The following is a 25101-nucleotide window of genomic DNA, read 5'->3' as shown; positions in this document are numbered from 1 at the left end:
TGAGGCCAGTCCCAATTACTTGCTGTGTGTAACAAGAACGCTGCATTTGGCAGCATGCTGTTGTTATATCTGGGCATTTATGAGTGGCACATTTATTTACTGATGTTCTTTCATTAGGGCAAGAAGGAAAGGTACTGGTTATTTGCTCTAACTGCCTGGAATGTTTTAGGCATCACTTTCTAGTCTAGACATGAGTATCCATATTGTCTACACAATTTAAAGGATGTAGCCACCTCTGAAGCCGTGGCTGTCTTATAAACCCAATGCTTCAGAAGCCCTCTCCATCCCCACAGAGCAGCAAGGCTGTTCCAACCTTGTATGGTTCATAATGCCATTGTTGATTTCTTCAGAGATGAATTTCCACAGCTCTATGAGGCAAACACTGAGTACTTTAAAAAGTCTGTCTCCAATCTCGGGGACGGACCTAATCCAGTTTAAAAGCTCCAGCCAGAGCTTTCTCCATCCTGGTTAAGAGAAGGGATGGTAAATTCCACCCTTTGTAGCGAATACTGAGGAATTACACAACATCCAGCTGAAAGACCTCTCTTTGGTTGGTTTTGGAAATAGTAAATGAAGCAAAGCGGACCTCTGGCAACTGAATTTAGGTTAAGAATGGAAAAAGTAGAGAGGCTTTTTCTAGACTTTAAGTGGGCATTTCAAAGCCTAGGGTAAACCTAGGAACTGGGAATGCCTCTGTTCTTTTTAAACCTTAATCAGTTAATTAATTGCATTCGTGCATGTGTGAGTGCATGCGTACATGTGCAGGTACATGCGTACATGTGGAGGTACATGCATGCATGTGTAGGTTTACTCCCTAGAGCTGCTTCCTACTTTGTGTTTTTGAGACATTCTCTCATTGGACTGGGGTTCAGCCCATAGGCTAGGAAGGCTGACCAGAGAGCCCCAGGGTTCTGCCTATCTCCACCTTCCCAGTGCTGGAATTATGGGTACACAATACCATACCTGGATTTATTTCCCTAATGTGGGTTATGTGGCTTGAGTCAAGTCTCCATGCTTTTAAGGCAAGTATTTGCTAAGTATTCTATTTCACCAACCTTACTTATTTATCTTTGAAATAGGACTCGTGGCCTAGGCTGGTCTTGAACTTGTAACCTCAAGTAGTCCTCTGTCCTCGGCCTCCCAAGCAGCTGGGGTTACAGGCATATATCATCTTGCCTACCCAGTGGTGATAATTTATAGCCTTGCTCATAATTAAACAGATTTAGAGTTAGGACTCAGTTTTGGTAATATAAAGAAACAACCCAACACAAGCGTTTTTTATCTGGAGGCAAAGGGATGGCTTAGTGGTTAAAAGCACACACTACTCTTGCTGAGAACCCAAGTCAAGTTTCCCGACCCAAGTGCAACAGCTCAGAACCACCTATCATTCCATTTCCAGGGAATCTGATGCCCTCTTCTGGACTCAACAGGCGCTTTTACTCACAAGTGATTACACACATACACACACACACACAAACACACATAGCATAATGAAAAGTAAAAATAAATCACATAAATATTTTACTTATTTCTGAGAATTTCATATATAAATGTCTTAGTTAGAGTTTCCATTGCAATGAAGAGACACCATGACCAAGGCAACTCTTATAAAGGGCAACATTTAATTGAGGCTGGCTGATAGGTTCAGAGGTTCAGTCTATTATCATAATGGTAGGAAGCATGGCAGCATCCAGACAGACATGGTGCTGGAGGAGCCAAGGGATCTACATCTTGATCCAGAGACAGCCAGAGGGAGACTCTTCTGCAGGCAGCTAGAAGAAACTCTCTTCTGCACTGGGTAGAGCTTGAGCATAGGAGCCTCAAAGCCCACCCCTACAGTGACACACTTCCTCCAACAAGACCACACCTCCTAATAGTTTCACTCTCAGTGCCAAGCATATTCAAACCACAATAAGTATTGCATTTACATAATTTCCCCTTCCTTTTCTCCACCCAACTCCTCTGCGTTCCTTACTCCTCAAATTCATTGCCTCTTATTTTTAAGTATTAATGTTATATATATTTACACACATACACACACACACAAAACATGCTGTGTGTGTGTGTGTGTGTATAAACACAGCCTGCTCAGTTAATTTCATGTTGCTTATATGTAAATGTGTTTAGGCATGATAACTTCAGATTGAATAACACACCAAGGGGCTTTTCCATGCATAAAACTGATTGTTCATTTCCCTGATTGCCTGTAGGCTTTTATCTGGAGGAAGGACCTTGGAACATTCTCCCATCCATGTTAGCATGTCATTTCATATCATCAATTTTCAGGTCTTGTTTAGGTATCGGTGTGATCTCATGGGTACAGATTCCCTGTTGTATAGAAAAAAACACAATCTCAAAGCAGATCCCTGATTTTTTGCCTCTTACAATTTTTTGCCTCCTCTGTAGTAGGTTACCCTCAGGGTCTTGGACTCACTGCTCACTGGTAGCTGGATAGGTTTACCATGTTAGACACAGACTCTGTGATGGCTATTCCTTGTCGTTGACTTGACTTCATCTGGAATGAACTACAATCCAGAAATGGAGGCCTCACCTGTGATCCAGATCTTGAGGCTGAAGACACAGGCTTCTGACCTGGATCTTGACATGGAGATCTTGAGGCATAGTAGCCATGAAAAGCTTTTGCACGCCCTTTAATCCCAGGATACTGAAGCAAGCAGGTCTCTGAATTCAAGGCCAGCCTGGGACAAAGCAAGTTGCAGATCCAGACATGGAGGTATACACCTTTAATCTGGGCCACATGTTCTGCTGGAGGTCCACATAAGGACATTGGAAGAAGAAAAAGTCTCTCCTTCAACTGCTTGCACTTACTTGCCAGCACATCTGTTGGAACCTACTTCTTCAGGATTCCAGCTTATACAGAAAACCAGCCGAAACACCATGCCTTGTGGGACTCGGGATCTACTAGATTTTTGGACTTCCCATTCACAGCTGCCCATTGTTGAGTTAGTCCTTCCTCCAGACTAAACTGTAAGTCATTACAATAAATTTCCTTAATATAGAGAGACATTCCATAAGTTCTGTGACTCTGGAGAACCCTGACTAACACAGGCTCTCTCCTATTGAGCAGACCTTGAGTCCAATAAGAAAACTGCTGGTTACTCTAGAATATAAGTGTGACTAGTGCCTATTTCAGAGTTTCTTACCATTCTGGTCATTGCTGTAGTCACAGCTTAGAAAGACTATTGATTACCTTCCCCACTTGGCAGCTTGCATAAGCTCCTTCCAATACTAAATAGTCTTCAGGGAAGAGTCTTCCAGGTTGATTCTAGCTCAGCTCTTCCAAGTCCTCTGTCCAAAGTGTATGGTATCTTCATTTTCTGGTAGGAAACTATCTATTGATGTGATAAAACACCATGGTCAAAGCAACTTTGGGAGGAAAGGATTTAATTGGCTTATACATCCACATTGTTCACCATCAAAAGGAAGTCAGGACAGGAGCTCAAACATGGCAGGATCCCGGAGGTAGTCGCTGATGCAGAGGCCACTGAGAGGTGTTGCTTATTGGCTTGCTTTCCATGACTTGCTCAGTTTGCTTTCCTATAGAACCCAGAACCTGGGCTGGAGAGATGGCTCAGTGGTTAAGAGCACTGGCTGCTCCTTCCAGAGGTCCTGAGTTCAATTCCCAGCACCCACATGGTGGCTCAAAATCATATCTATATTGAGTTCTGATGCCTTCTCCTGGCATACAGCTGCACATCCAGATAAAGCACTCATTAATTAGTTAATAGATCAGTTAATTAAACCCAGAACCATCAGCCCAGGAATAGCCCCACCCACAATGGGCTGGGAGCTCCTATATCAATTAAGAAAATGCCCTGTAAAGGAACATCCATTCAGAGCCTGCCCCACATGTGGCCCATACATATACAGCCATCCAATTAGACAAGATGGATGAAGCAAAGAAGTGCAGGCCGACAGGAGCCAGATGTAGATCGCTCCTGAGAGACACAGCCAGAATACAGCAAATACAGAGGTGAATGCCAGCAGCAAACCACTGAACTGAGAATAGGACCCCCGTTGAAGGAATCAGAGAAAGAACTGGAAGAGCTTGAAGGGGCTCGAGACCCCATATGTACAACAATGCCAAGCAACCAGAGCTTCCAGGGACTAAGCCACTACCTAAAGACTATACATGGACTGACCCTGGACTCTGACCTCATAGGTAGCAATGAATATCCTAGTAAGATCACCAGTGGAAGGGGAAACCCTGGGTCTGCTAAGACTGAACCCCCAGTGAACGTGATTGTTGGGGAGAGGGCGGCAATGGGGGGGGATGGGGAGGGGAACACCCATAAAGAAGGGGAGGGGGAGGGATGGAGGGATTAGGGGGATGTTTGCCCAGAAACCGGGAAAGGGAATAACACTCGAAATGTAGGGGGAATCACTATCCCTGAACTCAAGAAGTATTACAGAGCAATACTGATAAAAACTGCATGGTATTGGTACAGAGACAGACAGATAGACCAATGGAATAGAATTGAAGACCCAGAAATGAACCCACACACCTATGGTCACTTGATTTTTGACAAAGGAGCCAAAACCATCCAATGGAAAAAAGATAGCATTTTCAGCAAATGGTGCTGGTTCAACTGGAGGGCAACATGTAGAAGAATGCAGATCGATCCATGCTTATCACCCTGTACAAAGCTTAAGTCCAAGTGGATCAAAGACCTCTACATCAAACCAGACACACTCAAACTAATAGAAGAAAAACTAGGGAAGCATCTGGAACACATGGGCACTGGAAAAAATTTCCTGAACAAAATACCAATGGCTTATGCTCTAAGATCAAGAATCAACAAATGGGATCTCATAAAACTGCAAAGCTTCTGTAAGGCAAAGGACACTGTGGTTAGGACAAAACGGCAACCAACAGATTGGGAAAAGATCTTTACCAATCCTATAACAGATAGAGGCCTTATATCCAAAATATACAAAGAACTCAAGAAGTTAGACCGCAGGGAAACAAATAACCCTATCAAAAAATGGGGTTCAGAGCTAAACAAAGAATTCACAGCTGAGGAATGTCGAATGGCTGAGAAACACCTAAAGAAATGTTCAACATCTTTAGTCATAAGGGAAATGCAAATCAAAACAACCCTGAGATTTCACCTCACACCAGTCAGAATGGCTAAGATCAAAAACTCAGGTGATAGCAGATGCTGGCGAGGATGTGGAGAAAGAGGAACACTCCTCCATTGTTGGTGGGATTGCAGACTGGTAAAACCATTCTGGAAATCAGTCTGGAGGTTCCTCAGAAAATTGGACATTGAACTGCCTGAGGATCCAGCTATACCTCTCTTGGGCATATACCCAAAAGATGCCTCAACATATAAAAGAGACACGTGCTCCACTATGTTCATCGCAGCCTTATTTATAATAGCCAGAAACTGGAAAGAACCCAGATGCCCTTCAACAGAGGAATGGATACAGAAAATGTGGTACATCTACACAATGGAATATTACTCAGCTATCAAAAACAACGAGTTTATGAAATTCGTAGGCAAATGGTTGGAACTGGAAAATATCATCCTGAGTGAGCTAACCCAATCACAGAAAGACATACATGGTATGCACTCATTGATAAGTGGCTATTAGCCCAAATGCTTGAATTACCCTAGATCCCTAGAACAAACGAAACTCAAGACGGATGATCAAAATGTGAATGCTTCACTCCTTCTTTAAATGAGGAAAAAGAATACACTTGGCAGGGAAGGGAGAGGCAAAGATTAAAACAGAGACTGAAGGAACACCCATTCAGAGCCTGCCCCACATGTGGCCCATACATATACAGCCACCCAATTAGACAAGATGGATGAAGCAAAGAAGTGCAGACCGACAGGAGCCGGATGTAGATCGCTCCTGAGAGACACAGCCAGAATACAGCAAATACAGAGGCGAATGCCAACAGCAAACCACTGAACTGAGAATAGGACCTCCGTTGAAGGAATCAGAGAAAGAACTGGAAGAGCTTGAAGGGGCTCGAGACCCCATATGTACAACAATGCCAAGCAACCAGAGCTTCCAGGGACTAAGCCACTACCTAAAGACTATACATGGACTGACCCTGGACTCTGACCCCATAGGTAGCAATGAATATCCTAGTAAGAGCACCAGTGGAAGGGGACGCCCTGGGTCCTGCTAAGACTGAACCCCCAGTGAACTAGACTATGGGGGGGAGGGCGGCAATGGGGGGAGGGTTGGGTGGGGAACACCCATAAGGAAGGGGAGGGGGGAGAGGGATGTTTGCCCGGAAACCGGGAAAGGGAATAACACTCGAAATGTATATAAGAAATACTCAAGTTAATAAAAAAAAAATATCAAAGGTTGTGTCCTCTAATGGAGTGTTGGAGGAAATAAATGTGACTAGGGACAGTCAAACAAAGAACTATAGGGTTTTCTTAAAAAAAAAAAGAAATGTATATAAGAAATACTCAAGTTAATAAAAGAAAAAAAAAAGAAGAAAATGCCCTGTAGTTCTTAACCTTCCTAATCTGTGAACATTTAATACAGTTCTTCATGTTATGGTGACCCCTAACCATAAAATTATTTTGTTACTACTTTATTACTGTAATTGTGCTACTGTTATGAATCATAATCTAAATATCTGATATACAGAGTATGTATGTCCCCCCACCTAAAGGGGTTGTGAACCACAGGTTAAGAACTGCTCCCCTACAGACTTGTCTACAGCTCAATTTTATGTAGGCATTTTCTTAATTGAGGTTCCCCTCTCTCAGATGATTTTAGCTTGGGTCAAGTTGTCATAAAATTATCCAGAATGGAAACCAAGAGCCACAACAATATCCTATACTGTTTTAAGGATCTCCTGGACTCCCCTGACCATCAACTCAAAAGGAGGTTTCCCATGGGTGGCACTGGAATTTTCGTTAAATAGTCTGTTGCTTTTGGAGGAAGCACTGTCATCCCAATATATATTTTTATTTGTGTATATAATATATTTATATGCATGGAATCATAATTAAGCATAGAATAATATGATTCCTTGTGACTTTTTCAAACTTCCCTAGGGTTATTTCTCTCTCTTCCCTTCCCTCTCTCTCTGTGCCACCCTCTCATGCTACCCAAGGAAGTCTCTGCTCCCGTCCCGTTTGTCCAGTTTCCTCCTCTGTAGCACTGGTGTCCTGCTATTGCCCTTCTGGAGCTCCCCTTACTGGAAAGCTCTGCAACACGATTCCTTTCCTGTTATTCATGTTATCTAGGTGTGTTACATCCAAAGGTTTGGAGCTAGGACCAACAAATGGAGAGCGTGTTGCAGAGTTTGTCCTTCTGGGTCTGACTTACTTCACTTGATATAGTATTTTCTAGTTCTACCCATTTACCTGAAATTTTCTTTTTCTTTTAAACTGCCAAGTATCAGTCCACAGTGTATATGTTTCACATTTCCATTGTGCATTCCAAAGTTGAAGGACATTTGTTTCTTTTTCATAACTATTGTGAATGGAATGGAAATGTACACGGGCAAACAAGTAAAACAGGATGTTGAGTCCTTTGAGAATATACCAAGAGGCAGGATATCTAGGTCATAAACGGTAGGTCTCAAAAACGTAGGCAGTACCCTACAAGTTGTATATATAGGATTTCATTTTCTCAAGAATAAACGCCAACAGTTGACCAATGGGACTCCATAAAACTAAAAAGGCTTCTACATAGCAAAGGGAAAATTCAATCAAGTGACTAGGAAGCCCACAAAATGGGAGAGGATTTTTGCCAGCTACACATCTGACAGAGGATTCATATCCACAATATATAATGAACACAAAAGGCAATGATTCAAGAGAACTCACGGCCAAATTAAAAATGTCCCATGGAACTGAACAGAGAGTTCTCAAAAGAAGTAAAAATGGCTAAGAAACAGCTCAGCATCCTTAGAAATTGATGGAATGCGTTTGAAAAGTACTTTGAGATTTCATCTTGCCTGGGTCAGAATGTCTAAGACTGACCACAAGTGATGGAGAAGATTTGGGGAAATTCTCCTTCGCTGCTGAAAGGATTGCCATCGGTACAACCACTCTGAAAATCAGTGCTATGAACTCTCAAAGAGTAAAGAGGGAGGGAATGAGAGAGGAAAGGAGAGAAAGAGAGAGGTACAGAGAGAGAGAGAGAGAGAGAGAGAGAGAGAGAGAGAGGAGAGAGAGGGAGAGAGGGGGGGGTGAAGGGTGGGTGGGGAAGTAGGTGGAGAGGATCTAGAGGAGTTGGAGAGGGGAAAAGATTATGCTAAAAAATGATGTGAACATTCTTTAAATAAAAAATAAATTAATGAAAAAGCTAAAACAATTCTTTTTTTTTTGAACAGACAGACTACTTTAATGAGACAGAAAATCCCAAGTGTTTAAATTAAAAAAAAATTAAAGCCATTTAAAAATGTCTACATTAAAGTATCACACATTTAATTGAGGCCTTGATGAAAACAAAGAAAGGTAAGGTTATGGCTTCATAGTGATACATTTATTTGATTTTGAATAATGATTTGTGTTGATTATTAATTTGTCAATTTGACATTAGCTAGATGTCAAATTGTAACCACAATTGAGAATATACTGCCTTCTGATTGACATGTTGTGAAGATTTTAGAACCTCTTCTTTTTTTTTTTATTTTATTTTATTTATTTTTTTTTATTATCTTGAGTATTTCTTATATACATTTCAAGTGTTATTCCCTTTCCCGGTTTCCGGACAGACATCACCCTCCCCCCTCCCCTTCCTTGTGGGTGTTCCCCTCCCAAACCTCCCCCCATTGCCACCCTCCCCGCATAGTCTAGTTCACTGGGGGTTCAGTCTTAGCAGGACCCAGGGCTTCCCCTTCCACTGGTGCTCTTACTAGGATATTCATTGCTACCTATGGGGACAGAGTCCAGGGTCAGTCCATGTATAGTCTTTAGGTAGTGGCTTAGTCCCTGGAAGCTCTGGTTGCTTGACATTGTTGTACTTTTGGGGTCTCGAGCACCTTCAAGCTCTTCCAGTTCTTTCTCTGATTCCTTCAACGGGGGACCTATTCTCAGTTCAGTGGTTTGCTGCTGGCATTCGCCTCTGTATTTGCTGTATTCTGGCTGTGTCTCTCAGGAGCGATCTACATCCGGCTCCTGTCGGTCTGCACTTCTTTGCTTCATCCATCTTGTCTAATTGGGTGGCTGTATATGTATGGGCCACCTGTGGGGCAGGCTCTGAATGGGTGTTCCTTCAGTCTCTGTTTTAATCTTTGCCTCTCCCTTCCCTGCCAAGGGTATTCTTTTTCCTCATTTAAAGAAGGAGTGAAGCATTCACATTTTGATCATCCGTCTTGAGTTTCGTTTGTTCTAGGGATCTAGGGTAATTCAATCATTTGGGCTAATAGCCACTTATCAATGAGTGCATACCATGTATGTCTTTCTGTGATTGGGTTAGCTCACTCAGGATGATATTTTCCAGTTCCAACCATTTGCCTACGAATTTCATAAACTCGTTGTTTTTGATAGCTGAGTAATATTCCATTGTGTAGATGTACCACATTTTCTGTATCCATTCCTCTGTTGAAGGGCATCTGGGTTCTTTCCAGTTTCTGGCTATTATAAATAAGGCTGCGATGAACATAGTGGAGCACGTGTCTCTTTTATATGTTGAGGCATCTTTTGGGTATATGCCCAAGAGAGGTATAGCTGGATCCTCAGGCAGTTCAATGTCCAATTTTCTGAGGAACCTCCAGACTGATTTCCAGAATGGTTTTACCAGTCTGCAATCCCACCAACAATGGAGGAGTGTTCCTCTTTCTCCACATCCTCGCCAGCATCTGCTGTCACCTGAGTTTTTGATCTTAGCCATTCTCACTGGTGTGAGGTGAAATCTCAGGGTTGTTTTGATTTGCATTTCCCTTATGACTAAAGATGTTGAACATTTCTTTAGGTGTTTCTCAGCCATTCGGCATTCCTCAGCTGTGAATTCTTTGTTCAGCTCTGAACCCCATTTTTTAATAGGGTTATTTGTTTCCCTGCGGTCTAACTTCTTGAGTTCTTTGTATATTTTGGATATAAGGCCTCTATCTGTTATAGGATTGGTAAAGATCTTTTCCCAATCTGTTGGTTGTCGTTTTGTCCTAACCACAGTGTCCTTTGCCTTACAGAAGCTTTGCAGTTTTATGAGATCCCATTTGTCGATTCTTGATCTTAGAGCATAAGCCATTGGTGTTTTGTTCAGGAAATTTTTTCCAGTGCCCATGTGTTCCAGATGCTTCCCTAGTTTTTCTTCTATTAGTGTGAGTGTGTCTGGTTTGATGTGGAGGTCCTTGATCCACTTGGACTTAAGCTTTGTACAGGGTGATAAGCATGGATCGATCTGCATTCTTCTACATGTTGCCCTCCAGTTGAACCAGCACCATTTGCTGAAAATGCTATCTTTTTTCCATTGGATGGTTTTGGCTCCTTTGTCAAAAATCAAGTGACCATAGGTGTGTGGGTTCATTTCTGGGTCTTCAATTCTATTCCATTGGTCTATCTGTCTGTCTCTGTACCAATACCATGCAGTTTTTATCAGTATTGCTCTGTAATACTGCTTGAGTTCAGGGATAGTGATTCCCCCTGAAGTCCTCTTATTGTTGAGGATAGCTTTAGCTATCCTGGGATTTTTGTTATTCCAGATGAATTTGCAAATTGTTCTGTCTAACTCTTTGAAGAATTGGATTGGTATTTTGATGGGGATTGCATTGAATCTGTAGATTGCTTTTGGTAAAATGGCCATTTTTACTATATTAATCCTGCCAATCCATGAGCATGGGAGATCTTTCCATCTTCTGAGGTCTTCTTCAATTTCTTTCCTCAGTGTCTTGAAGTTCTTATTGTACAGATCTTTTACTTGCTTGGTTAAAGTCACACCGAGGTACTTTATAATATTTGGGTCTATTATGAAGGGTGTCGTTTCCCTAATTTCTTTCTCGGCTTGTTTCTCTTTTGTATAGAGGAAGGCAACTGATTTATTTGAGTTAATTTTATACCCAGCCACTTTGCTGAAGTTGTTTATCAGCTTTAGTAGTTCTCTGGTGGAACTTTTGGGATCACTTAAATATACTATCATGTCATCTGCAAATAGTGATATTTTGACTTCTTCTTTTCCGATCTGTATCCCCTTGATCTCCTTTTGTTGTCTGATTGCTCTGGCTAGAACTTCAAGAACTATATTGAATAAGTAGGGAGAGAGTGGGCAGCCTTGTCTAGTCCCTGATTTTAGTGGGATTGCTTCAAGTTTCTCTCCATTTAGTTTAATGTTAGCAACTGGTTTGCTGTATATGGCTTTTACTATGTTTAGGTATGGGCCTTGAATACCTATTCTTTCCAGGACTTTTATCATGAAGGGGTGTTGAATTTTGTCAAATGCTTTCTCAGCATCTAATGAAATGATCATGTGGTTCTGTTCTTTCAGTTTGTTTATATGATGGATCACGTTGATGGTTTTCCTTATATAAAACCATCCCTGCATGCCTGGGATGAAGCCTACTTGATCATGGTGGATGATTGTTTTGATGTTCTCTTGAATTCGGTTTGCCAGTATTTTATTGAGTATTTTTGCGTCGATATTCATAAGGGAAATTGGTCTGAAGTTCTCTTTCTTTGTTGGGTCTTTGTGTGGTTTAGGTATAAGAGTAATTGTGGCTTCATAGAAGGAATTCGGTAGGGCTCCATCTGTTTCAATTTTGTGGAATAGTTTGGATAATATTGGTATAAGGTCTTCTATGAAGGTTTGATAGAATTCTGCACTAAACCCGTCTGGACCTGGGCTCTTTTTGGTTGGGAGACCTTTAATGACTGCTTCTATTTCCTTAGGAGTTATGGGGTTGTTTAACTGGTTTATCTGTTCCTGATTTAACTTCGATACCTGGTATCTGTCTAGGAAATTGTCCATTTCCTGAAGATTTTCAAGTTTTGTTGAATATAGGTTTTTATAGTAAGATCTGATGATTTTTTGAATTTCCTCTGAATCTGTAGTTATGTCTCCCTTTTCATTTCTGATTTTGTTAATTTGGACGCACTCTCTGTGTCCTCTCGTTAGTCTGGCTAAGGGTTTATCTATCTTGTTGATTTTCTCAAAGAACCAACTTTTGGTTCTGTTGATTCTTTCTATGGTCCTTTTTGTTTCTACTTGGTTGATTTCAGCTCTGAGTTTGATTATTTCCTGCCTTCCACTCCTCCTGGGTGTATTTGCTTCTTTTTGTTCTAGAGCTTTTAGGTGTGCTGTCAAGCTGCTGACATATGCTCTTTCCTGTTTCTTTCTGCAGGCACTCAGCGCTATGAGTTTTCCTCTTAGCACAGCTTTCATTGTGTCCCATAAGTTTGGGTATGTTGTACCTTCATTTTCATTAAATTCTAAAAAGTTTTTAATTTCTTTCTTTATTTCTTCCTTGACCAGGTTATCATTGAGTAGAGCATTGTTCAATTTCCACGTATATGTGGGCATTCTTCCCTTATTGTTATTGAAGACCAGTTTTAGGCCGTGGTGGTCCGATAGCACGCATGGGATTATTTCTATCTTTCTGTACCTGTTGAGGCCCGTTTTTTGACCAATTATATGGTCAATTTTGGAGAAAGTACCATGAGGAGCTGAGAAGAAGGTATATCCTTTTGCTTTAGGATAGAATGTTCTATAAATATCCGTTAAGTCCATTTGGCTCATGACTTCTCTTAGTCTGTCTACATCTCTGTTTAATTTCTGTTTCCATGATCTGTCCATTGATGAGACTGGGGTGTTGAAATCTCCCACTATTATTGTGTGAGGTGCAATGTGTGTTTTGAGCTTTAGTAAGGTTTCTTTTACATATGTAGGTGCCCTTGTATTTGGGGCATAGATATTTAGGATTGAGAGTTCATCTTGGTGGATTTTTCCTTTGATGAATATGAAGTGTCCTTCCTTATCTTTTTTGATGACTTTTAGTTGGAAATTGATTTTATTTGATATTAGAATGGCTACTCCAGCTTGCTTCTTCTGACCATTTGCTTGGAAAATTGTTTTCCAGCCTTTCACTCTGAGGTAATGTCTGTCTTTGTCTCTGAGGTGTGTTTCCTGTAGGCAGCAGAATGCAGGGTCCTCGTTGCGTATCCAGTTTGTTAATCTATGTCTTTTTATTGGGGAGTTGAGGCCATTGATATTGAGAGATATTAAGGAATAGTGATTATTGCTTCCTGTTATATTCATATTTGGAAGTGAGGTTATGTTTGTGTGCTTTCATTCTCTTTGTTTTGTTGCCAAGATGATTAGTTTCTTGCTTCTAGGGTATAGCTTGCCTCCTTATGTTGGGCTTTACCCTTTATTATCCTTTGTAGTGCTGGACTTGTAGAAAGATATTGTGTAAATTTGGTTTTGTCATGGAATATCTTGGTTTCTCCATCTATGTTAATTGAGAGTTTTGCAGGATACAGTAACCTGGGCTGGCATTTGTGTTCTCTTAGGGTCTGTATGACATCTGTCCAGGATCTTCTGGCCTTCATAGTTTCTGGCGAAAAGTCTGGTGTGATTCTGATAGGTCTGCCTTTATATGTTACTTGACCTTTTTCCCTTACTGCTTTTAATATTCTTTCTTTATTTTGTGCGTTTGGTGTTTTGACAATTATGTGACGGGAGGTGTTTCTTTTCTGGTCCAATCTATTTGGAGTTCTGTAGGCTTCTTGTATGCCTATGGGTATCTCTTTTTTTAGGTTAGGGAAGTTTTCTTCTATGATTTTGTTGAAGATATTTACTGGTCCTTTGAGCTGGGAGTCTTCACTCTCTTCTATACCTATTATCCTTAGGTTTGATCTTCTCATTGAGTCCTGGATTTCCTGTATGTTTTGGACCAGTAGCTTTTTCCACTTTACATTATCTTTGACAGTTGAGTCAATGATTTCTATGGAATCTTCTGCTCCCGAGATTCTCTCTTCCATCTCTTGAATTCTGTTGGTGAAGCTTGTATCTACAGCTCCTTGTCTTTTCTTTTGATTTTCTATGTCCAGGGTTGTTTCCATGTGTTCTTTCTTGATTGCTTCTATTTCCATTTTTAATTCCTTCAACTGTTTGATTGTGTTTTCCTGGAATTCTTTCAGGGATTTTTGCGATTCCTCTCTGTAGGCTTCTACTTGTTCTCTAAGGGAGTTCTTTATGTCTTTCTTGAAGTCCTCCAGCATCATGATCAAATATGATTTTGAAACTAGGTCTTGCTTTTCTGGTGTGTTTGGATATTCCGTGTTTGCTTTGGTGGGAGAATTGGGCTCCGATGATGCCATGTAGTCTCGGTTTCTGTTGCTTGGGTTCCTGCGCTTGCCTCTCGCCATCAGATTATCTCTAGTGTTACTTTGTTCTGCTATTTCTGACAGTGGCTAGACTGTCCTATAACCTGTGTGTCAGGAGTGCTGTAGACCTGTTTTCCTGTTTTCTTTCAGCCAGTTATGGGGACAGAGTGTTCTGCTTTCGGGCGTGTAGTTTTTCCTCTCTACAGGTCTTCAGCTGTTCCTGTGGGCCTGTGTCTTGAGTTCACCAGGCAGGTTTCTTGCAGGGGAAAAGTTGGTCCTACCTGTGGTTCCAAGGCTCAAGTTTGCTCGTGGGGTACTGCCTAAGTCCTCTCCGCTGTGGCAGCAACCGGGAAAATCTGTGCCGCTCCTTCCGGGAGCCTCCGTGCACCAGGGTTTCAGATGACGTTTGGTGTTTTCCTCTTGCGCCTGGATGTGCACAGAGTGCAGTCTCTTCTGGTTTCCCAGGCGTGTCCGCCTGTCTGAAGGTTCAGCTCTCCCTCCCACGGGATTTGGGTGCAGAGAACTGTTTATCCGGTCTGTTTCCTTCAGGTTCCGGCAGTGTCTCAGGCGCAGGGGTCCTGCCGCTCCCGGGCCCTCCCCTATGGGAACCCAGAGGCCTTATACAGTTGCCTCTTGGACCAGGGATGTGGGCAGGGGTGGGCAGTGTTGGTGGTCTCCTCCGCTCTGCAGCCTCAGGAGTGCCCACCTGATCAGGCGGTGAGGTCTCTCTCCCACGGGGTTTGGGAGCAGGGAGCTGCTGTGGTCCGGGATCCGCCGGTGTGGGACTTCCGGTAAACACAGGAAGTGCCCGGCCTTAGAGGAATTTTGCCTCTGTGTGTCCTGAGTTCACCAGGCAGGTTTCTTGCAGGGGAAAAGTTGGTCCTACCTGCAGTTCCAAGGCTCAAGTTTGCTCGTGGGGTACTGCCTAAGTCCTCTCCGCTGTGGCAGCAACCGGGAAGATCTGCGCCGCTCTTTCCGGGAGCCTCCATGCACCAGGGTTCCAGATGGCGTTTGGTGTTTTCCTCTGGCGCCTGGATGTGCACAGAGTGCAGTCTCTTCTGGTTTCCCAGGCGTGTCCGCCTCTCTGAAGGTTCAGCTCTCCCTCCCACGGGATTTGGGTGCAGAGAACTGTTTATCCGGTCTGTTTCCTTCAGGTTCCGGCAGTGTCTCAGGCGCAGGGGTCCTGCCGCTCCCGGGCCCTCCCCTACGGGAACCCAGAGGCCTTATACAGTTGCCTCTTGGGCCAGGGATGTGGGCAGGGGTGGGCAGTGTTGGTGGTCTCCTCCGCTCTGCAGCCTCAGGAGTGCCCACCTGATCAGGCGGTGAGGTCTCTCTCCCACGGGGTTTGCTAAAACAATTCTTAAAAATAATTTATATCTGATGCCCGTGACCCATCTTTCTTAGAGCTGTTTTTGGGTAAAGCATAAAACATTATTATTTAGACATTTAGACTGGGTAATTCTCATATCTGTCTGGAACATTTTAAATGTCACTTTGTGTATGCCTGGGTGCATCGTCCTCCCAGTGGGGTGAGAACGAAACCCTTACAGAAGTGGCATTCCAGACTAATGTCACATAATCCCAGAGACCTTTAATGGCCAACTGCTGCTTCTGGGGCCAGCTTGTTGCTGAGTTCCCCTGAAAAGGCATGTCGATGAAAAGATATGTCAATGTCCCAACTGCCACTACCTCACAGGATTAGCTCATCTGAAAGTTGGGGCTTTGTGGGGGGGGGGGGAAGGTCAAGCTAAAATGTAATTATTAGGATGGTGCTAGTCCAGTGTGACCGACAGTCTCGGAAAAGGGGGAACTTTGAAGACGGAGGAAGACGCCCACATAGGAAGATACAAAGCAAAGCTAAGGAAGACAAAAATTGTGAGAAAACCAGCAGAAACTAGAAGAGAATCATGGGACAGATTTTCCCCTACAGACTTCAGGCAGTGAAGTCTTTGTCACCCTACTTTGTCAACAGTTTGACCTTGGCCTTTTCCTCCTCAGAACTGTGAGGAAGTAAGTTTAGTTGTCTGCGTCATCCTTTATTACAGAAGTCCTAAGGAACTGACACACTCATGGATCAAAACAATGGAGATGTTGATAGTCACTACCATCCTGTATCCTTGAGCCCTCCTACCTAATGGTTCACAGAGCCTTGGCCCTGAACCGTGCACTGCATTGCCATTGTTTATACAAAGCTCCTATTAGTGGTCCCCAGTGCAGCTCCCGAAGTTGTGAGTGTTCCGTGCTACAGCTGCTGCCAGCTACAACTGGTTCAGGGCAAGGCCATGCTGAACTGACTCAGGAATACTGCCTTAGCTAATTTTCCTAATTGCCCAAATATCTGATAAGAAACAACTAAAGATATGGAAGATCTATCTTGTCTACAAGTCCAGAGGATGCAGTCCATCAGAGAGACTGGGCCCAGAAGTAGGGTTGAGCTGATTCCCAAGTTCTGCACCCTAGCAATTCCCCTAGGCTTTCCTAGATCTCACAGTCTCCATAAATACCGTCACCACCTCAGGACCAACTGTTTCAATACAAGAGCCAGTGGGAGACAGGGTGCATGCAAATCATAAGGCAGGCATTAGAAATGTCTACTGGCACTTAAGAATCTTTTCATACATCATGCCTGCCAGTGTTACCCTACCCCTGCCAGCTTTTCTTGCTCCTTGGTTGAGAAGCTGTCACTGAAAGCCACTTCTGGCGGCACTCTCTCTTCACTGTGCCAGATCCTCTCAAGAACTTTATTACCACCCAAAGACCAATGGATTAAGAGCTCATGTGGCCATATTTGCCTTCCTCCTGATGGTTCTAAAAAGCCTCTTGCTATTCAGATCACTCTCAGCACCACATGCCTGTAGCAAGCAGGAGACAAGCACTCAGGAAGGCAGCTCTTGGCATGAGGCTGCCTATCCTGTTCTGGAGCAGGCAGGGTCCTATGGATTCAAGGGTAATTTCTCACAGTACCATATATACCTAGACTTCTAGGCTCACGTACTGAATGTGGACTATGTGCCAAGTGTTGTACATGATTTAAAATAATCTTAAACGCAAAACTCACAAGGAAAGAATAACCATTTGTATTTGTTGATAAAGGAAGAGGAGCGTCAGAGAACTCAAGCAGCTTACTTGAGTTACACACACACCAGCTTGAGGAGTTAAAAATTGAAACTGGAGTTTGACTGACTCCAGTGCACAGCACATCCAGGTTCAGGACATTGATGCTCATCGTGTAGGCTGCCTATCCAACGCTCTAAGCTATAGACAAATAGCCATGATGTCCCTCCTTCCAGAGCCTCTAGCACAATTGGTAGGTTCATATGACTTTGCTAGGCAGACAGGTGAACAGCTTGTCTTGCCTTTCATACAGGGAAGAAAGGGTTTATGCTCTGTGGTGGATGTTGGAGGTTTGTAGGAGCCTTGTTAATACAATTTCCTCCTGCTCTGTAGTCTAACAATTCTAGATACAGCTAATAAAAGGCAAACAGTGCTTCAAGTATCAGACATATGGTCTAAGGTACAACAGGGCTTCAAACTGGTTCCACTGGGGAAAATGGTTCAGACTTATGCAGAGTGAGATTTTCTGCTTCTTGCTTCTGCCGCAGACTAGACTTGTGTCTTTAGGGAGAAAGGTTGTGTATATGGTGAGTTTCTCTTGGTCCATAAGTTGCCCAAAGTAAGTCAAGCTTCATGTCTTGTCAAATGCAGGATACAGAATTCTATAGAGTGGATGGCTAGAGTGAGAGATGTAAGATAGGGAGGCAGGGGAAAGAGCTGGCTGGGTTACTTACCAAACACAAGCCCAGAGCGCAGACAGCCTTTATCCATAAATTGTGAAATAGCTGGGAAAACAAGAAAGGACCAACGCCATCTTCATTCTGATTTGGGAGCCAGATCCTCTGGTGACTCTGGTGATACCAGCTTCTCTTCCACTCACCCAGCAGATAAATGCCTCTTCCTTCCAGCTGGAGGACCAGGAGAAGAAGGAAAGAACTGGATCTATTCTCCTCTAAATGGCTTCCTCTCGGAATGGAATCTTTACACCAAAACAAGAAAACCAAGAATATCCCCGTGGTCACCAGCAGTGGTTTGGGATGTCCTGCATGCTTCAGTGAGGGCTGAGAGGAGGCTCACATTAGGGAACTGCAGTAGCATCTGGCCTTAGAGTCTGAGAGCAAGATTACCTCACGCTCTCAGCAGATCGTGTCTCTCCACTCTGGGAGCTCTAAAGTTTCACGTATCCCTGAGTGCAGATAAAACTGTTCTGTCCTAATTTGTCTTCCCATTGCAGTGGTTGTGTAGTCTAGAGATTAAGTTTCACACAGTTACTACATGAAAGTCTGTTAAGAACGGAACTTACGTGCCCAACACAGACACATTGGATGTGTGTCCAACATCAGGAGATCAGAACCAAGCGAGGAGCAGTTCCAGGGACGAGGACGGCTGTAGTGTGAAAGACAATGCTATACTTAAAGCCTTAACTCCTGGTTGCTCGAAGCTTATCAAAGGTAGAGGATCTCTGTGGCTATTCAAGGCAGTTGGACCTAAACGTAAGAATCACCATTAAGGTGTGTTTTGCTTTTAAAACTGGAGAAGGCTGAATTTATATTATGTGTGCACCAGTGTAGGAGAGTCAGCCTGAATACATCCTCTCCAGCTTTTGTGTCTTGGAACTGAATTTGTACCACTGGTTTCAGGGATGCTGATAAACTCTCCTGTCATTTTTGGGTGGGCCAGGATGGTTTCTGAGATTCTGACTAGATGAATCAAGTTTCTGAGAGACTATAGTCTCTCCCTAGGACTCCTTAACACCCTCTGAAAACGTAAAATGTGTCCATAGAAAGCCCCCTGGTTTCTATGTGAAAGGGTTTGAAATGGATTGTTACAATTGAGTCCTACCAGGTATGGACAGTAGGTTCAAATACACACTGAGATCCCAGTAATCCCTTGTCTTCCCAGAAACAGACTGCAAAAACATCATCCCCATTAAATGAGCTCTCGGGTCTCCAAGCTTTAACATTCTATAGTATACCATGTAGTGTGCATACTGATTATACCCAAACTGAGATGAGAAGCAAAATATATGCCTATGTGTTGTAATGGAGGCAACCCGTGTTTATAATGTGAAATCTAACTGGAAGAATAAAACAGGACATAAATACCACACTGAGACTTAACCTCTTCATGCTTTTCACACTTTTGTCCCTTCAGCCAGCTTTTGTTCTAGGAACCCAACTGCTGTATTGAGACTAAAATGTTCAAATACTCTGCTAAATGAAGCCACAGCTGCTCTGTCAGAAACATCGCATTAAAATGTGTTCCGAGACCATTTGGCAATGTTCTGAGGCTGACTTTCATTTCATAAGCTACAAAACCAGCTCTGGGCATTGGGAGGATTGCGAACAGTCCACACAGTCCTTGAAGGGAGGCCAGGGAGCTGGGGGAAGGTCTGCCACTGCTGAGCAAAATGGAAGAGTGAATAGAGAATGAAACAGTATTTCTTTTAAGATACAGTTTTCTTTCTCTTCCTCTTCTTCTTTCACATTTCAACCTTATTCATAGGAGTCAAAATTCTAAAAGCACAAAAGGAAAGACAGTGACCCTGCCCCCTCTCTCCTACTCTCTCATCCAGTTTCCCTACAAGCAACTGTGTTAACATTTTCTTGGGCAGACCTTCGGATTTATTCTATACAGATCTTATAGTGCCTCCCCAATTCTTTCCTACCTATAGTAGTTGCAGTATTTACTATACGTGATGACTCAGATCAGTTTAAATTCCATGTCTCGTGTCATGGGTGGAGTTAGGAATGCTTCCTGATATTTTAAGGAACATTTTTAGCCAGGCACACCTTCCAGTACTCAGGAAGTAGAAGCAGATAGATCTTTGTGAGTTTGAGGTCAGTCTCATCTATAAGGACTGCTGCAGGGCTACACAGTGAGACCCTACAAAAATAAAATTAAATAAAAATTAAAAAATTAACATTAGTGTGGAGTGGTCACATAACGAGCAAAAATTGATTACATATTTTTTTTTCTTTTGGTCAGTGGGAGCTCATTCATCCTAGGGAATATACCCTTCTCTAGCATATGATTGTAATCAGTTACCTACTTTGCTGGCTTCTGCTGGTCTTGGTCTGTTTGGAGCCACGAATCCTTTCCTGGATTCTGGGTGTTCTTCATAAATACGACTTTTCCGTTCTGAGGTCCCGCCATCATTCTTCAGTGACTTCTCCCGGTTCTTTCATGATTATCAGCTTTAGTAATCGGGGTTTTCTCCGTTGGAACTCACTCTGGCTGCTGTGGTTTCTATTGTTACAGTGGTTTCTAATTTGCTCTTGAGAACCTTGAAAGCCATGGTCTAGGCGAGATCTGATGTGAAGTCTGGATGAGTGGCAGGTGAGATATGAAGAAGCGAAACCAGAAAGTGTAAGGTGGAAAAATACTAGGAAGGTTTATTCGTATCAGTTTTAAGTACATGCATGTGTGTGAGCGTACATGCATGCACATGCTTAGGGGACTGGGGGTGAGAGGTGGGGTGCGGGGAGAGGGTACGGTACCAGAAGAGGCCAGAAGAGTTAGGATCCCCTAGCTCTGGAGTTACAGGTGGCTATGACCTGCCTGATGTGAGTTCTAGGAATTGCAGTCCTCTCCTTTGCAAGGTCAGTATGTACCCATAACGGCTTAGCCACCGACCCAGCCACCCTGCCCTCTATTCACTTTATTCACAGGTCTCTAAGAGGTTAGAGGCTCTGACAAGAAGCCAACAGGGAGCCAGGGGAGTGGCTTATTGGGTAAAGAGGTCAACAGGAACTTCCTGTTGTCTGGACTTCCTGTTGTCTGAACTTCCTGTTGACTAGACAGGAGCTCACCAGTAGGTAAAGGGTGAGGGAGAGATACATTGTGGACCATACCTTTATTAAAGGCTGCGGGATTAAGCAATACACTTCCTGCTTTCCCACGGGGGCTGCCCGTTTACTGGCTTTGATCTTTTATGCTGCTGTGGAATGTGTTTGGGTGGGGTCAGCGAAATTTGGAACAAGTAGGCTGAAACACAACCACCCGCACAGGCAAGGAAGATTTAATTAGGAAAAAAGAAATGGGGCAGGACCGGCTTGCAGACAACTGAAATCTGGCCGAAAAACGAATGCTGATGCAGCAGTTATAGTAACTACGACACTGGCGTAAGATGTTAGGCATGGATTCAAATTTATCTTTGTTTCCATGGCTAGGCAGTGTCCCAATTTTCTATTCTGCATGAATCACCCTTCCGTCATCCTCCCCCCACTGACTTCAGGTGCATACCCAGTCAATTTCTGGACATTTCTGTTTCATTATTCTGTCATTCTGATCACGGGCTAGTGCCACTGTCATCATAATATGTTTTGACATTTGATGAAGAAAACTCATCACTATCTTAGTCCAACTTATGTTGCCGTAAATATTAATAAAAGAATCTCTACCATCCCTCGCTAGGGCCGGCTCTGGTGGGCCACATAGCATCCGTGAGGTATTTTCATCTTAAAGAGCAAAGCATCTCAACCCAATTCACCATCTCACGCTGGCGCTGGCTACTCCCAGAGCCCAGCAGCAACTTCCCTCTTGCAACTCTGTTGTTGCAGACTCTGCTCACATTCCCAGCATCCGTCCCCTGTGGTTATAGTCACAATTCTCAGTAACCCATTAAAATCAAAACTCAATAAGATTGTAATCTAGTAATCAGATTTATATCTTAAATTCTCAATCCACAAAACACCCACATAATAAACTCACAACCAATTGATAATGATAAAAACTGCCCACCTAGATTAAGACAAACTGTCCTATAAAAATCCATCCCTTAAAAAAAAATTCATAACTACTTGGGGCCATTTAAGGCCACACCGATCTGGGTCGTCTTTCTCTGCCTCCATCTTGGTTCTTCCCCTTTCTTTTCCTTACAAAAACTCTGCCCCCGCCTTACTTTTTCACTGCCCAATCACAGGCCTTTCCTTACCTTGTGCCAGCCTTCACCTGCATATAGACATCAACGACAAACTAAAGATTGGAAGGAATAATGTTGGCCAGTTACAAAAACCATACATACTGGTAGCTTCAAATTCTTATTTCACCACATTCTCAGGGAGCACAGGCATGTTGTCATATACTCTTAGGGCTGGCCACAATGTCAGGAAGGGAATTGATTCCCCAAACGCTGTGTTATCTACAAGAAAAATGAAAAAGAAATAGGAAAGTCTTTTCAAAAGTGTGCGTCAGAGGACTTTAGAAGAACAAAAGGAGAAACTTAAAAACAAAAGCAAATAAGCAAGCAAGCACACGTACATGTACACACACACACACACACAGATACACACACAGATACACACACAGACACACACATACACTCACACACACATACACATACACACACACATATACACACACATACACAAACACACATTCACACATTCACACACACATACAAACACACACTCACACCCACACATACACACACTCACACACATACACACATATATACGCATACACACATATACACATACACACATACATATACACATACACACATATATACGCATACACACATACATATACACATACACATACACACACATATACACACACATATACATACTCACATACATATACACACATACACACACATATACACACACATATACATACTCACATACATATACACACATACACACACATACATACACACACACACACACACACACATACATACTCACACACATACACACACACACCAAAATATCAAAAGGAACAAACAAGCAAACCTTTAGAAAGGGATTCTGCTTCCAACGCAGTGCAGAGGAGCTGGCCCTAGGAGGCCCATGATGGGTCACCAAAGAGGACACTCAGAGCCTTTATGTCACTGTATTTGCATCACACACTTCATTCAGGAGTGGCATAAAGTATCTAAAGGAGCCGAAAGATTTTACGACCTGGAAAAAAATTCAAGATGAATATTGCTACCAGAAATCTCTGGCTCCATGGGCTGGAGAGGTGGCTCAGCTAAGGATCCTGCTCAAGCACGAGGGACTGTGTTTGATGACCAGCACCCATGTCAAAAAGCCTGGCATGGTGGCACAGGCCTGCCGTCCCAGAACTGGGAGGCAGAGAGAGGGACCTTCCTGGGGCTTCCAGCCAGCTTTTCTAGTCTAACTGGTGAGCTCCAGACTCAGTGAGGGATTGAAGGAACAGTAAGGGACACTGTTTAGGAAAATAGGGTGGACAGTGACCGAGGAAGATGCTCATCATTGATCTTTAACCCCAGATGTGTTGGGGAAAGAGGGAGGAAGAGACACAGCGAGGAGGGCGTGAGAAGAGAAGGAGAGGGGTCAGAGGGAGAGGTGTTGGTGGTTCCTCAGAGAAGTGGGTGTTACTGTCAGTAGAGATTCTGGGCAAATGTGACAAGTGGCTGCCAGCTCAAAGACACTGTCCTTGGAGGAGGAAGCAGGAGACATACAGTCCTCAGGTCTCATACACCTTCCATCACAGGGTAGCTGTTTTTTCTTAAGAACCTGTTACATACTGGTTAGACATAACGTGAAGAAAGTCATTTATAATTTTCTGTTAAGCCAGACTGTTTAGGAACCACAAATTTTAGCTCGACTTCCTCAGTTGTGGACTCCCAGAATCTCTAGCATGTTGTAGACTTCTTTCAGTCACATGGCTCAGTCGGTAGAAAACAATTGCGATGCTCACAGACAGTTCACCAACCAATGCATACTGAATCGCTATTACATATGGTTCCATACAAACTGCTGTGCAGAAACACAGAGGTAAACGTCTCTTAGCATGCACATGGGTGTGGGGAAGTGTGGGGGCAAACATCTCATGGCAAAACGACTCAGGGAAGCTATGGGAAAAAATGTCCATAAAGAACATTTAACAGAAAATCTGTGCTTTCTGAAAATGTCAATAGTAATATCTCAGGCCCTATAGTTTTTTCCAGAAATTTCTATCCTTAAGGGGTTCCTTTCCTCTTGAACCTGAAAAGTATATGAGGCTCAAACAAATAGAAAGTGACAGACCTTTTGGAGACTAGGTTAGAAAAGCATCAGTTTCTTCCTTTTCTGACTCTCCTTCCCTTTTTCCCCTCCCCCAACCTCCTCACCCAACCTCTCAATCTCTTGGTCTCACTTTGAATCTTGAGCTCTAGCTCTCCTGATACTCACCTGAGGAAGTGAACTACCTTGTGTGAGGAAAAACTCAGACCACCTCACAGGACGACGGGGCAGCTTGGAGAGGAACTGAGACCCCTGGCGGGCAGTGAGCAACCACAGCCATTTGCTCAGTGAATGAGTCTTGCTACTGAGGCTGTCCCTGGTTTAGAGCTTTGCACCTCACCCTTCAATGCTGTGTGGACAGAGGCAATCCATAATCTCTGTGTCCCAAATCCTGATCCAAAAGATATATGAACATCATAATACTTATTTATCATAAAAATGTAGAGTAACTCTGTCTGGGTCTTCACAGATGTGGTGGTGGTATCGTGGACACCAGACTCTGAAGTGCCCAAAATGTTTTTTCTTTTATCGCAGTCTTCAAAGAACACACTGACTGATCACAATATCAATTCTTTAAACCATGCCCAGGACAGGGGTAAGCATTTGACCCAAATACACCTGAACAGAGTCCTTCATGGATTAGAGTGAAGGGGGGAGGTGTTGGTATTCTGTCTGAGCTCCACCCCCACAGCTACTGGCAGCAGCCAGGTATGCTCCGCCCCACAATCGCCTAGCAACAGCCAGCTATGCCTGACTATATAAGGGGCTGCTTGCCCCTCCTCCTCTTACTCTCTCTTCCTCCCTTC

The 25101-nt window shown here is 43.2% G+C and overlaps 1 long non-coding RNA gene across 1 annotated transcript; it reads right to left on the bottom strand.

Moving 5' to 3' along the window:
* Nucleotides 1–13624: 13624 nt before the first annotated feature.
* LOC120102856 (uncharacterized) lies at nucleotides 13625–21552 on the bottom strand. Its single transcript, XR_005504716.2, has 3 exons — nucleotides 21176–21552; nucleotides 20374–20645; nucleotides 13625–18229 (listed from the first exon to the last, which is right to left on the bottom strand). It is a non-coding gene; the product is annotated as an uncharacterized LOC120102856 (long non-coding RNA).
* Between the last annotated feature and the right edge of the window lie 3549 nt (nucleotides 21553–25101).

Source organism: Rattus norvegicus, chromosome 5 (assembly GCF_036323735.1).
Source record: "Rattus norvegicus strain BN/NHsdMcwi chromosome 5, GRCr8, whole genome shotgun sequence".
Lineage (NCBI taxonomy): Eukaryota > Metazoa > Chordata > Mammalia > Rodentia > Muridae > Rattus > Rattus norvegicus.
The sequence above is the reverse complement of the archived record's forward strand: the minus strand, read 5'-3'. Positions and strand labels throughout refer to the sequence as shown.